The sequence below is a fragment of the Rutidosis leptorrhynchoides genome, chromosome 4 (assembly GCF_046630445.1).
Source record: "Rutidosis leptorrhynchoides isolate AG116_Rl617_1_P2 chromosome 4, CSIRO_AGI_Rlap_v1, whole genome shotgun sequence".
Lineage (NCBI taxonomy): Eukaryota > Viridiplantae > Streptophyta > Magnoliopsida > Asterales > Asteraceae > Rutidosis > Rutidosis leptorrhynchoides.
The window spans coordinates 115,175,494-115,190,729 of record NC_092336.1 but is presented as its reverse complement, the minus strand read 5'-3'; positions in this window follow the sequence as shown (position 1 = coordinate 115,190,729).

Sequence of the window (15,236 nt, the reverse complement as noted above, 5' to 3'; positions counted from 1 at the left end):
CTTGTACACATAATCTTAACTTAAGGATAATATAATAAACTTAATCAAATTTTATTCTCGCATATAACAATAGATAATCAATTTAAAATAATCTAAATACCAGCCTACTTTTTTCATACCTGATTAACAGAAAGTAGATTGTTAAAAGGGACATATCAAATACATTTATGTGAGAAATAAGTAAACAAAAACTTCCTACGTATTCATATACGTAAGTATAGACGTATAGTTATAACACATATCGTGGTTCAACCTCTAACGTTCATTTACATTTGTTTCAAAATAATTAAAAAATAGGCATTTTAATTTTTAATATGATAAATTTTGGAAAAATAGGCACGTACGGAGTAGTTTTTAATACTGAGAAGGAGGTGATAGCTCTTTTAAGTTTATTGAAGGGCGTGCACGTCAGTTTTTATTTATTTATTTGTTTTAAAAAAATTTCTTAGTACACGTCAGTTAGATTGTCAAATTCATCTAGCTTAATTCTTCTTATATATATATATATATATATATATATATATATATATATATATATATATATATATATATATATATATATATATACTAGCATTTTGAGCCCGTGCGTTGCACGAGAATGTAAAAAACTGTGAAAAATGTACTTTGCAGTTCATATTAGTATGTAAATAGCGATACTAAAAAAATCGGAAATGTATAAGAATTATTTAAGAGCCCGTGGTGTGGACAAATTTGAAAAATTGTGTGTCGCACAATGGGTAAAATAATCGTGCAAAACTAATTAACTTTTTCAAACAATTAGAGTTTAAGAGCTCGTGATGTTGATAAATTTAAAAGTTTTTTTAAATTTAAGAGCCGTAGTGTTGACAATTTTAAAAGTGTTGATTTTTTGTAACTGAGATGGTAGATTTTTGAGTCTGTGTGTTCCATTCATTCTTCAACATGTTTTGAATCTATATCATATTATTACTTATGAGCCCGTGCGTTGTACGAATGTTGTAAATTTATGTTTCGCATTATCGAGTTTTGGGCTCGTGGATTGCATTGCTGTTAATAGCACACAAAAAAAAAAGTACGTGTAATGGTATCGAATGATTAGAGTATTTAAATAACGTTGACCGAATTTTAAAAACATCATGATCAACATCCAATATTGATAAAACAAATAAATTTAAACTTAAGTAAACCATCAAGGTGATGAGTTCTTAAATAAAAGTGACGATGTTGAATAGTGACTTGTCGTAATTAGTAGATATATTTATAATGGTGAGTTGTTTCAATTAATGTTTAGCTAGCCCTTTTTACAACTTTTAACAGCTTTTATCTTAACAACTTTTTTCAAAAGGTGTTAAAAACGTTTTTAACAAATGTTATAAAGTTGTTATAAAAACTATAAAAAGGAGTTGTTGACAAAAAAAAATGGTCGTAATCAACATAGTTGTAACAAAGCTACACGTACAACTCAATATATGTGGAAATATGACAAATAAATTATAAAAAATTAATAGTAATTAATTAATACATTCTAAAAAATAAAAAATACGATATATCCTTATTTTTAGTGTAACGACCCGACTTTTTCGACTTGCTTTCGTGCCTTGTATTTTTGCGAAACTGCGATTTTGTGCGTACTGTGTTACTTTATACTCTGGAAACTTGATATACGTGGTTTACTTCCAATTATATGTTAAAACGTGCCTTAGAGTACGTAGGATACTTAACTTGTTCACCGGAAGCCTTTATAACCGTTAGCGTTACTTGACGTTTCGATTAAACCACGAACTGCGCGCACGTTTGGCTTTTGCCGTAACCGTAATATTATGACTGCAAAATATTAATTATTATTTTATAATAATAATTACTTGGGCTTTTGAATGCTTAATTTTATTTAATTATTTACTAGATCACAATAGTTAGTCTTGTTGGACTTTCTACCTTATTGGACCTTAGCCCACCCTACACTAGCTAGCGGCCCAATTAATTAGCCCAAGTATTATTTACTAGTGACCCATAATAAATAAAATAAATGCCCATTTAATTGGATGAGTCATACTAGCATTTGGATAAGGATTATCCATAATGTTACATGTGATCCTAGCATAAGTACATACTTTAGACAACCACTAACCAAAAAGCAAAATGGTGTCTCCCCCCTCCCCCCTAATGACCTACGGCCACCATGGCCTCCACCTCACCAATCCATGTCAAAAATTGCCTATAAATAGTAGCCTAATCCCATCCATTTAACACTTGCTCTCATTTGAATATCACACACACTTGCTCTCTTATTTTCTTTCTAGTCTTTCTCACTCTAGAAACTTGTAAGTTTGCTTTTTCTTCTTCTTCTTCTCCCTTCTAATTCGTGGTCATCATCATCATTAAAGGTCTTGCTTTTTAGCTTTGATCTTGATTAGATCTTGTAGATTCAAGCATGAATCCTTCAAGAACATGGAAGATTCAAGCTTTCTAGCTTTGAATCTTCACCAACTTTGTAGATCTATATTTTTCTCACTTTAATCTTGTTATTTTGTTATAAAGATTCAAACGTGTGTTTGTTATCTTCATGTATCTTAAAGATCCAAGCTTTATGCTTTAAGATCTTCAAGAACAATCAAGATGCAAGCTTTCTAGCTTGAATCTCCATATCTTTTTGTTAGATCTAAGTTTTCTAACTTATGATCTTGTTATTTTGTTAAAAAGATTCAAACTTGTGTTTGTTATCTTCATGTAACTTAAAGATCCAAGCTTTATGCTTCAAGATCTTCAAGAACAATAAAGGTTCAAGCTTTCTAGCTTTGTGACCTTATAAATTGTGTGAAATGGATCCAAGCTCTCTAGCTTAGGGTTCCATCACCTCATTTGACTTAGATTGTGTTCATACTTGTTTGATTGATGTAAAGTTTGTTGCTTTAGTTGTAAATGTGACTTGTATTTGTGTTAAGACTAAGGATATGATGTAACTTTGGTTCATCATCCATCTAAGACTCTTGATTGAGTTGTATCCTTACTTGGTCTTAACATATTGTGTGTTGATGGTGGAATCTTAGTCAAGGTGATGCTAATCCATCAACGAGTTGTACACTTGAAGCTACAAGCATCAAGGATGAGAACCGTGATGAGCATCAAGCATTAAGAACCCCACCGGAGCACTTACCTACTGTTTTTCGTATCTGATCAGACAACCTGGGCTACTGGAAAGTTGATTTTCAGTTAGTTCGGTTCGAGTAAATGATTTTCCGTTTAGGCCTCGTCTTAATCCGAGCTACGGTTTAGGATTTATGGCCCTCCGAGAGTCACTACACCCTATTAACGTTGTGCTGAAATTTCTGACCTACTCGCACTTAAACCGTCGCCAAGGTCAAACGAAGACGAGTTAGGTTCTAAAAATTGGTCAGCAGTTAGGGGACTCACATACGGAGCCATAGCCACTGACTATGCATCTTTTCGATTTACGTAGAGGTCGTAGAAGCTGACCAAAGTCAGCCTATTGTTTCGATCTCTATTCTTGTCGAACTTACTTAGCATTTATAATGATGAATGATGATGATGATGACACTTAAACTTATTTTATGCACTATTAGAATTTATAAAGACAACCTACTGACCTAGTAACCCTTGATTTAGGTTGACGACCTTTCGGACCGACTTACTACTTGCGTACTTTCATTACCGACTTTACCTCTTTTATCACTGTGAGTTATAGCATCCCTTTTTACTTTAATTATTTTGGGACTGAGAATACATGCGCTTTTTATGTTTTACATACTAGGCATGAGTACTTAAACTTTATATGTGTGTGGGTTATACAACGGCACAAACATTCCCCTTAGCACGGTAACGTTTAATCATTGGTTTTTGAACCGGTGAACGCGAATCTTGAATATGGATCCATAGGGTTTGACATCCCCACTCGGGCTAGTCGCGCTAGTATTTAACGGGTGTTTAATACTTCGTGAACATACGCACTCGCCAAGTGTACTTTCAGGGGGTTATAAACGTTAAGTCTAGTTACCGGGTGCCCACGGTTATACATATACTTTTCATACTGTTTTGTTACACTGAAATCTCGTGGCCTACCTTACGTTACTGTTACAACTTAAACTATAGCTTACCAACATTCGTGTTGACTTTTAAGCGTGTATTTCTCAGGTGCCTAGAGGTTTCTTGCTTCCGCTGTTAGATTTGCTGTCATGTTGTTATTGAATTGCTGTTAAGGACCTGCTGTATTAGATATCCGCTGCATAACCTAGAGATGTCTCAATCATAAAACTTTTATTTTGCATTCGCAACTTATGTTATTTGAATAATGGCTTTGTAATGACCTCTGTGTCACGTTATATTTTGTAAACACTATGTTTTTATGAATGCAAACTGGTTTTCAAACAGCATGTAGTATTCAACCGTGTAAAGATCCTGTTCTAGACGAATCGTACACGATGGTTTTGTACGGGGCGTCACATTTGGTATTAGAGCATTAGTTGTATGGAATTAGGTTGCATTAGTGAGTCTAGACCGAACCTAAGTAGGATTCACTAATAGGACTAATCTACAACCTGCTAGTTTACTTGTTTCTGCGAAACTTACTACATGCTTTTGTCTACATTTTCAGCTGTATGATCTTACTGCATGCTATTGCTTATCTTCACTGCCATGCGAACTTGTTGTATGCTTATTTTCTCTATTGCATGATTATTATCTGCTTTCACATGTTATTTCTGTTTAGCACTGTTATTATTACTGCCATGCTAGGTTGCTGTAGTGCCTAATACGTGCTTGCTTTAAGACTTACTGACATGGAAAAGTTATTTTTCCTTGTTCAGATGTCGGATATTCCACCTGTCATCATTTTGGGCAGCGATTCAGACTCTTCAGCCGCTTCACCTACCACTGTTGCCGATCCTCCGATCCCGTTGGCGATACCCACCAGTGACCCCGGCGCTTCATTCTCCTGAACCAGCAGCCATACGCCTGCCCCAGTGGTTACCTCAGACGGAGCTCAGGACCCCCCGGAGATTCCAGCTCTACTTGCCCCAAGACCATCGGAGCCACAGCCCCGCTCCGGTGGTGTTGTGATTCCCGGGGAATACGGGGAAGTTTCGTTCCGTAATGAGCATAACCATTGGTGCCGACGCCTTCCTGATGGACGTGTCATACCGATCCCACCTTTCAGATACCGGATCATGACTACCGGTCGCCGAGCGCCGCCACCTCCAGCTGTTTTCGACGATTCATCATCCGACGACTCATCCACAGACGACTCTAGTGACGATGACTCCGACGAGGAGGACCCTGATGATGTACCTGTACAGCCACCCTCCACCCCGCCGAAGAAGAGGTACCATTTCGATGGCACCGTTATTCCGGGGGTCAACGGAGGTCGAGCGTTCACTGACGCGCATGGTCAGCGTCGTAGGGTTACCGCCCGTAAGCGGGTTGTGCCTTACCCTGCTGATCCTTTCGTGCGTAAGCCTTACCGCTATGCAGCATCTGCTTCTGGTGTTGGACCATCTGCACCACCGGCACCACCTGCACCAGCAGCACCGCCTGCCCCACCATCTCCCTCCGTCGAGGAACTGGCGAGGGAAGTGGAGATCCTCCGTGCTCGGGTAACTGAGCTCGAGGACCAGATGTCCCACGTAATGGAAACCCTTTACCCACCGTCACCATAGGGCATTGTAGTAGATTTCATTATGTAATCTCGTTGTAGTTTCATGCTTTACTCATGTACTGTACGAACTCATGCGAATGTATGCAACTCTTTATTAATGAATGGAACTTTGTATTGTTTAATTCTTGCACAGTGTTCTATTTACGTTACTGTATGTTGGTTTTGCGGTATTTGTACCTGGTTGCGTTACTTTATTGACATGCGTTATGTTGTTTCCATGTTTACCATATACTGTATGATGCTGGATTTTGACTTAAGTCAAATTTTCTGTTTAGAAGAGCAATGGCAAACGGAAGAGCAGCACCCACAGCAGCACAAATTGAGGAAATGATTGCGGAACGAGTAGCCGCAGCCATGGCAAATGCTATTCTCCCAGCCCCACCGGTTAACCAGAACGTCCAGAACGGTTGCACTTACAAAGAGTTTCAAAGCTGCAAGCCCCACAACTTTAGTGGTACTGAGGGGCCAGTTGGTTTGACTAGGTGGTTTGAAAAATTAGAAGATGTGTTCCGCGTCAGCAACTGCTCAGAGGCGAACAAAACCAAGTATGCCTCATGTACGATGTCAGATGGCGCCCTAACCTGGTGGAACACACTGGCTCAAGCTAAGGGTATTGATGAGGCTTATGCCATTCCGTGGGAAGAATTCAAGGGGGCCATGATCGAAGAGTACTGCCCCAGGACAGAGATACAGAAAATGGAGGCTGAGTTCTGGGAATTAAAGGTTGTGGGCAACGATCTTGATGGTTACAACCGTAGGTATCTGGAATTAGCGCTGATGTGTCCCACGATGGTCACCCCGGAATTTAAGAGAATGGAACGATACTTGTGGGGACTTCCCAAGTCCATTCAGGGGAATGTCACCTCTTCTAATCCACCCAACGTCCCGGCAGCTATGCGCATGGCGCATACCCTTATGAACCAAATTATCAGCAAAGAACCGGAAAAGGCTAAATCCGAATCGGGAGTCAGTGGTGAAAAGCATAAGTGGGACTACTGATAATGCTAAAAACGAACATATATTTCATAGCATTATTCCTCAAGAAAGACAAGCTTTTAGTTGCAATTGTTCTATTTACAAGTGACATTCGTTTAAATAATAAAAGGTGAAGACAAAAGACAGATTCGACGAATTGAAGACGCAAACGACCAAAAAGCTCAAAAGTACAAAAGACAATCAAAAAAGTTCCAATTATTGATAAGAAACGTCTCGAAATTACAAGAGTACAAGATTCAAAACGCAAAGTACAAGATATTAAATTGTACGCAAGGACGTTCGAAAATCCGGAACCGGGACCAGAGTCAACTCTTAACGCTCGACGCAACGGACTAAAAATTACAAGTTAACTATGTATATAAATATAATATAATATATAATTAATTATATTAATTATATATATATTATATATATATATTAAAAACCGTCGGCAGAGAAAGACTCCAAGGGTGTGAGCTGTAAATTCATCCTCCGCGACTCGCAGAGTTTGAAGAGGATTTTGCCGCGAGTCGCGGAGCCCCAAAAATCAACTCTGGCTATAAAGCAAACCGAATTCTGATCATTTTTCATATTCCATTTTTCTCTCTTCTCTCATATATACGTAAAATATATATATATAATTTATATTTTAATTTTAATTATAATTATAATTCTAATAATAAGGGTATGTTAGCGAATGTTGTAAGGGTGTAAGTCGAAATTCTGTCCGTGTAACGCTACGCTATTTTTAATCATTGTAAGTTATGTTCAACCTTTTTATATTAATGTCTCGTAGCTAAGTTATTATTATGCTTATTTAAAACGAAGTAATCATGATGTTGGGCTAATTACTAAAATTGGGTAATTGGGCTTTGTACCATAATTGGGGTTTGGACAAAAGAACGACACTTGTGGAAATTAGACTATGGGCTATTAATGGGCTTTATATTTGTTTAACTAAATGAAAGTTTGTTAATGTTAATATAAAGATTTACAATTGGGCGTCCCTATAAATTACCATATACACTCGATCGGACACGATGGGCGGGGTATTTATATGTACGAATAATCGTTCATTTAACCGGACACGGGAATGGATTAATAGCCACTAGAATAATTAAAACAGGGGTGAAATTACATTCAAGGGTAATTGGTGTAATTGCTAACAAAGTAGTAAAACCTTGGTTTACACGCAGTCGATAACCTGGTGTATTCATTAAACAAAGTATTAAAACCTTGTTATAATTCGAATCCCCAATTAGTTGGAATATTTAATTTCGGGTATAATAATAATTTGACGAGGACACTCGCACTTTATATTTATGACTGATGGACTGTTATGGACAAAAACCAGACGGACATATTGAATAATCCAGGACAAAGGACAATTAACCCATGGGCATAAAACTAAAATCAACACGTCAAACATCATGATTACGGAAGTTTAAATAAGCATAATTCTTTTATTTCATATTTAATTTCCTTTATTTTATATTTAATTGCACTTCTAATTATCGCACTTTTATTTATTGTTATTTAATCGCACTTTTAATTATCGTACTTTTTAATTATCGTAAGTTTATTTTATCGCACTTTTATTATTCGCAATTTCATTATCGTTATTTACTTTACGCTTTAATTTAAGTCTTGTATTTATTTTATATTTTACATTAGGTTTTAACTGCGACTAAAGTCTTAAAATCGACAAACCGGTCATTAAACGGTAAAAACCCCCCTTTATAATAATAATATTACTTATATATATGTTTGTATTTTTATAAACGTAAACTAATATAGCGTTGAGCTTTGTTTAAAGATTTCCCTGTGGAACGAACCGGACTTACTAAAAACTACACTACTGTACGATTAGGTACACTGCCTATAAGTGTTGTAGCAAGGTTTAAGTATATCCATTCTATAAATAAATAAATATCTTGTGTAAAATTGTATCGTATTTAATAGTATTTCCTGCTAAAATTAATAACTATTTTATATACACCTCGCATAACATCAAGTATTTTTGGCGCCGCTGCCGGGGAACACTCTTAAACGCTGGAAGCGCAACGCTAATAAAAAAAAAAAAAAAAAGATTTTTTGTTTACTTTTATTAAAATTCGTTTTGTAAAAATACGTTTTAAATATTCGAAAAATATAAAAAGAAAAACAAAAATATAAGTATTTTTTTTAAGATTTTGTTAAATATTTAAGTTTTATAAGCTTCTTTATTTTTATTTTAGTTTATAAAAATATAAGTTTTATTTAAATATCTTTTATTTATATAAAAATAGAAAACAGAAAATAAAAATAAATAAATAAAGAAAAAAACGCGTCGAATATTGAAAGCTGTCATCTGAATTTTGGAACCCCGCGAATCGCGGGGTTTGAAGTTTTAATTACCGCAAGTCGCGGAGTGACTCTGACACCACCGACAGAACCCTAAATCTGTATTAATTACGGAGTATTTATTAATTATTATTTATTTAAACCCTAATATTTATTATTATTATTATTAGTTTTATTTTAAGATTTGCTTTTTATTTAATTTGTTTTATTTAGTTAAATTAGTTTTAATTAAATTGTAAAATTAGTAGTTTTATTAAATAAATAATATAAAAATAATATTTTTATAAAAATTGTAATTTTTACAACTTTTTGTATATTTTTATATTTTGTACCTTTTTAATCGTTGCAGCATAACTTTTGTATTTTTAGCTCATATTTAATTTTAAACTTAGTTTTTGCTATAGTTATTTTTACTCCTAGATTTTTAGGCTTTGCCGTAGAATTCCTTAAGTACTTTTTCTTTAGACTAAGATTTAGGTGCTTTAGAATTTTGCGACGCCTTTTTAAGTTTTAGTTTCTTTTTAAGTTATTTCCATTTGGGATTTAGTTTTTCCTGTAAGCTTTAATATTTTTAGACTTTTACTATGTACCAATTGTCATTCCAATTAGTAATTTCAATTTGCGATTATAATTTTAAGTTAGTTGTAGTAATAAGGTTAGGTTAGTTAAGTATTTTTAAGTTTTTTTAAGTTTCTTTTATTTTTCCGTCACCTTTTATTTTTCAACCATTTTTTCTTTTTCGACCTTTTGCGACGAACTCTTTTTCTCTCTTATTTCTCGCTATTCTAGTTTTTAGGACTTAGAATTTTTTCTACTTCTTATCTAAATTTCTTAAAATTACGAAAATTTATTTTAAGTGGTTAAATTGATAGACATCAAAATTTTCTGGTTCGTAGTAATAGTTGGATTTGTACGTGGACCGGGTTATTGGAGCCAAACAGTCCTCAATTATATTGAGACCAAACGAATCCTGCCCCTCTGCTGCATCTTTTGGCTATTCGAAACGTGGGCAAAATCAGAAAAGTCTATTAATTGGATAACTTATTATAATTTTTCTTTCCTTTTTAAAACTAATAGGATATTCAGTGAATGCACCGAGCAAGACGTTCATCACCTTTTGTACGTTCACCACCTGTAACTAGATCAAGACATTTAGCAAATATAACCGCCGTTGATTTTTCTTTAGAATCGTCATCCAGTCAACCAAGTACTTCAGTTCAAATTTCCGATAATCCATTTTTTGAACCCAACCTCACAATTGAGAATCCAGAGAATATTCAGGAACGGTTCATAGATCCTGAACCATTAAACTTTCCTCCGGAGCCACCAATCATTCAAACAGAGATTGTTGAGGAACGAACCATTAAATCAGAATCATCTAGTGATACCGATTCAACAAATTCAATTATGGAGAATCTGGAACCTTTAAGTATGGAAGACCGAATGAGAGCTAAACGCACTGGCCAAGGTCACGCAATTACTCATCCAGACATTAATGCGCCAGATTATGAAATCAAAGGACAAATTCTACACATGGTGACTAATCAATGCCAATTTAGTGGTGCGCCGAAGGAAGATCCAAATGAACATCTACGTACCTTTAATAGGATCTGCACACTATTTAAAATCCGAGAAGTGGAGGATGAACAGATATATCTCATGTTATTTCCCTGGACTTTAAAGGGAGAAGCCAAAGATTGGTTGGAATCGTTACCTGAAGGGCGATTGATACATGGGATGTTTTAGTTGACAAATTTCTTAAACAATTCTTTCCTGCATCTAAAGCCGTAAGACTTCAAGCAGAAATTGTTACGTTTACACAGAAACCAAATGAAACTCTATATGAGGCGTGGACAAGATATGGAAAGTTATTAAGAGGATGTCCGCAATATGGTTTAGACACCTGTCAAATAGTACAAATATTCTACCAAGGATGCGACATCACTACAAGGAAAGACATAGATATAGCAGCTGGTGGTTCTATTATGAAGAAAACCGAAACTGATGCTTACAAAATTATTGATAACACTACTTCCCACTCACATGAGTGGCACCAAGAAAAAGATATCATTAGATCATCTAAAGCAGCTAGAGCCGATTCTAGCCATGACTTAGATTCCATTTCCGCAAAGATAGATGCTGTAGAGAGACGAATGGAAAAGATGACTAAGGATATTCACTCAATACGAATTAGTTGTGAGCAGTGTGGAGGACCACATTTGACAAAAGATTGTCTCAGTATTGAATTAACAATGGAACAAAGAGAGAATATTTCATACATAAACCAAAGGCCTGGAAATAATTATCAGAATAATTATCAACCGCCAAGACCGATTTACAATCAAAACCAGAATTATAACCGAAATATTCCATACAACAACCAACAAAGTCCTAGCAATCAATAAGTATCCAATAATACTTACAACCAGCAAAGACCGAATTTTCAAAACAAACCACCACAACAAACCGATGATAAAAAGCCGAATTTAGAAGATATGATGACGAAGCTAGTTGAAACTCAAACGCAGTTTTTCACATCTCAGAAACAAACCAATGAACAAAATGCTCAAGCATTTAGAAATCAACAAGCTTCTATTCAAAATCTGGAACAAGAAGTGAGTAACCTAGCAAGGTTAATAGGTGAAAGAAAACCGGAAAGTCTACCTAGTGATACAAATGCTAACCCCCGGAATGAAACAGCTAAAGCTATTACCACAAGAAGTGGTACAACACTTAAACCACCTGAAATACCTGTAACTTCTGATGAAACTATTCCTACTCCACAAGAACCACAACCTGATCAAGATAAGGAAAAAGAACCGGTAGTTGAAAAGGTTAATGAAAATAACACAGTTAAGGATAAACCTTATGTTAAACCATACCAACCACCACTTCCTTACCCGAGTAAAATGAAGAAAGAGAAACTTGAAGCCGAGCAATCCAAATTTTTGGATATGTTTAAACAGATAAATGTAAATCTTCCTTTCATTGATGTGATTTCAGGAATGCCAAGATATGCTAAATTCTTGAAAGATCTAATCTCAAATAGAAAGAAAATGGAAGAACTCTCGGCTGTTACTATGAATGCTAATTGTTCAGCAGTGCTGTTGAATAAGATACCAGAAAAACTATCTGATCCAGGAAGTTTCACAATTCCATGTTTCCTGGGTAGTCTTAGTTCAATAGAAGCATTGGCAGACTTAGGTGCTAGTATAAATCTAATGCCGTATTCACTATGCGCTAAACTAGACCTTGGAGAATTGAAACCAACCAGAATAAGCATACAACTAGCCGATAGATCAATAAAATATCCTAGAGGGATAATGGAGAACATGCTAGTTAAAGTTGGTACTTTAGTATTTCCAGTAGATTTTGTTGTTTTGGACATGGAAGAAGATTCTCAAGTTCCTCTCATATTAGGAAGACCATTCTTAAACACGGCTAAAGCAATGATAGACGTGTTCGGTAAGAAACTGACCCTAAGTATAGAGGATGAGAGTGTTACCTTTTCAGTTGATAGAGCAATGCAACAACCACAATCTGCAGATGATACATGTTATTATATTCAAACTATAGATGCACATGCAGAATTATTAGAAGAATTTCCAGAATTACAAGGAACAGGAGAATGTTCTTTAGGAGAAGGTAATGAACCAATTGATGAAGCTGAAATGTTAGCTACACTTATAGCTAATGGATATGAACCAACAACAGAAGAAATTCAAATGCTAAAAGAAGAAGACAGATATCGATATAAATCATCGATAGAAGAACCTCCGAAATTAGAGTTAAAGCCACTTCCAAACCATTTGGAATACGCTTATTTACATGGTGAATCTGAATTACCTGTAATAATATCGTCTTCTCTTACTGAAAATGAGAAATCACAACTCATTTCTGTGTTGAAAGCTCATAAACCAGCCATTGCATGGAAGATTCATGATATTAAAGGAATAAGTCCTTCGTATTGCACACATAAAATCCTTATGGAAGAAGGTCATAAAACGTATGTGCAACGCCAACGAAGACTAAATCCTAATATGCAAGATGTAGTTAAGAAAGAGATTATTAAACTGCTAGATGCAGGTTTGATATATCCAATCTCTGATAGTCCATGGGTAAGCCCAGTTCAATGCGTGCCTAAGAAGGGTGGCATGACTGTCATTACAAATGAGAAAAATGAGCTTATTCCTACTAGGACTGTAACAGGATGGCGTGTATGTATTGATTATAGAAAATTAAATGACGCCACCAGAAAAGATCACTTTCCCTTACCTTTCATAGATCAAATGTTGGAAAGATTAGCCGGAAATAGTTACTATTGTTTTCTAGATGGATTTTCCGGATATTTTCAAATTCCAATAGCACCCGAAGACCAAGAGAAAACCACATTTACGTGCCCTTATGGTACTTTTGCTTACAAAAGAATGCCATTTGGACTTTGCAACGCCCCTGCAACCTTTCAAAGGTGTATGATGGCGATTTTTCATGACATGATAGAAGAATGCATGGAAGTATTCATGGATGACTTTTCAGTCTTCGGTGATACATTTAAATCATGTCTAGTTAATCTGGAACGAATGCTAATTAGATGCGAAAAATCAAATCTAGTACTTAATTGGGAGAAATGCCATTTCATGGTTAAAGAAGGCATCGTTCTTGGACATAAAATTTCAAAAGAAGGAATTGAAGTGGATAGAGCTAAAGTAGATGTAATTGCTAAACTTCCACATCCCACCAATGTTAGAGGAGTTAGGAGTTTTCTAGGGCATGCCGGTTTTTACCGACGTTTCATAAAAGATTTTTCTAAAATTGCCACTCCTATGAATAAACTCCTAGAAAAGGATGCGCCATTCATCTTTTCAGATGAATGTATCAAATCTTTTAATATTCTTAAAGAAAAACTCACTAATGCACCGATCATGATAACACCAAATTGGAATCTACCATTTGAACTAATGTGCGATGCAAGTGATTTTGCAATGGGAGCCGTTTTAGGACAAAGGATTGAAAAACGATTTCAACCTATATATTATGCTAGTAAGACATTACAAGGAGCACAAATGAACTATACAACTACTGAAAAAGAACTCCTTGCTATTGTCTTTGCTTTTGACAAATTTCGATCATATCTCGTTCTAGCAAAAACGGTGGTCTATACCGACCATTCTGCTCTTAGATACCTATTTTCAAAACAAGATGCTAAACCAAGATTAATCCGTTGGATCTTACTCTTACAAGAGTTTGATATTGAAATCCGAGATAAAAGAGGAGCAGAAAATCTCGCCGCTGATCATCTTTCTCGTCTTGAAAATCCCGAATTAGAAGTTCTAAATGAATCGGCCATACAAGACAACTTTCCTGATGAATATCTATTGAAGATAGATTATAAAGAAATCCCATGGTTTGCAGACTATGCAAACTACTTAGTTTGTGGATTCCTTGAAAAAGGATTATCGTACCAAAGACGAAAGAAATTCTTCAGTGATATAAAACACTATTTCTGGGAAGATCCACATCTGTTTAAAAGTTGTCCCGATGGAATAATACGCCGATGTGTATTTGGAGATGAAGCTAGTAAAATTTTAAACCATTGTCACACAGGACCAACAGGAGGGCATTATGGGCCTCAACTAACAGCAAGAAAAGTTTATGAAGCTGGATTCTATTGGCCTACAATTTATAAAGACGCACACCTTCTTTGCAAATCCTGTGATGCATGTCAAAGGGCCGGAAAAATAAGTCAACGTGATGAAATGCCACAAAATGTCATCCAAGTATGTGAAGTATTTGACATTTGGGGTATTGACTTTATGGGTCCATTTCCAAAATCTAATAATAATCTATATATACTCGTAGCCATTGATTATGTATCTAAATGGGCGGAAGCACAAGCTCTCCCAACTAACGATGCACGAGTTGTAGTCAACTTTTTAAAACGTCTTTTTGCAAGGTTTGGAACACCGAAAGCTTTAATAAGTGATCGGGGTACTCATTTCTGTAATAATCAACTTGAGAAAGTTCTTAAAAGATATGGAGTAACTCATAAAATCTCCACCGCATATCATCCACAAACAAGTGGACAAGTTGAAAATACCAACCGAGCTTTAAAACGTATTCTAGAGAAAACTGTAGGATCAAATCCGAAGGAATGGTCCATTAAATTGGAGGATGCACTCTGGGCTTTTAGAACAGCCTACAAAACTCCAATTGGAACCACACCTTTTAGACTTGTTTATGGAAAAGCATGTCATCTTCCAGTAGAAATTGA